This window comes from Bison bison, unplaced genomic scaffold (assembly GCF_000754665.1).
Source record: "Bison bison bison isolate TAMUID 2011002044 unplaced genomic scaffold, Bison_UMD1.0 scf7180017862555, whole genome shotgun sequence".
Lineage (NCBI taxonomy): Eukaryota > Metazoa > Chordata > Mammalia > Artiodactyla > Bovidae > Bison > Bison bison.
The window spans coordinates 10,249-10,908 of NW_011493127.1; the positions used below are offsets into that span (position 1 = coordinate 10,249).

The 660-nt window shown below is 41.2% G+C and overlaps 1 protein-coding gene across 1 annotated transcript in view; it reads right to left on the reverse strand.

The window, feature by feature from the left end:
- LOC104983414 (T-complex protein 11 X-linked protein 2-like) overlaps positions 1-660 on the reverse strand; it is a gene marked incomplete at its 3' end in the record, with an annotated part of 8,987 nt that overhangs the window by 4,051 nt on the left and 4,276 nt on the right. The window lies entirely within an intron of this gene.

Here is a 660-nt window from a genome sequence, read left to right on the forward strand (position 1 = left end):
CAGCCATACATACACATGCATCCATTCTTCCCCTAACTCCCCTCACATTCAGGTAGCCACATAATATTGAGCAGAGTTCCATGTGCTACAGTAGGTCCTTGGTTATCCATTTTAAATATAGCCTTGTGGGGGTGAGATATTCTTAATAAAGGATAAGGACATTATTAGATTGTTTGACTACAAAGGGAAAAGATGAAATAGGCAGAGAAACCTTTAAGTGTCACTTGAAATAATCTTTTCACTCTAAAGTATAAGTTTCTTGTTGGCAAAGGCTCTCTTATGTATCTATGTGCTTCTGAAACACAGAAAACATAATGCGAGTTAAGCGAAAATCTGTTTAATTGAATGACATGCTGTGTTGTTACAGCAAGATCTCAACTTTCAAGCTTCATCTCATACAAATAAAATGGAAGTTTCTCCATATTATCTGTTCAAGTAGTGGAACATATGTAGAAATGAAACTTGTGCATGCATGCATGCTAAGTCATGTCTGACTCTTTGCTACCCTATGAACTGTAGCCCGCCAGCCTCCTCTGTCCATGGGATTCTCCAGGCAAGAATACTGGAGTGGGTTGCCATGCCCTCCTCTAGGGCATATTCCCCACCCAGGGATCAAACTCGAGTCTCTTACGTCTCCTGCATTGGCAGGGGGGGGCTTTT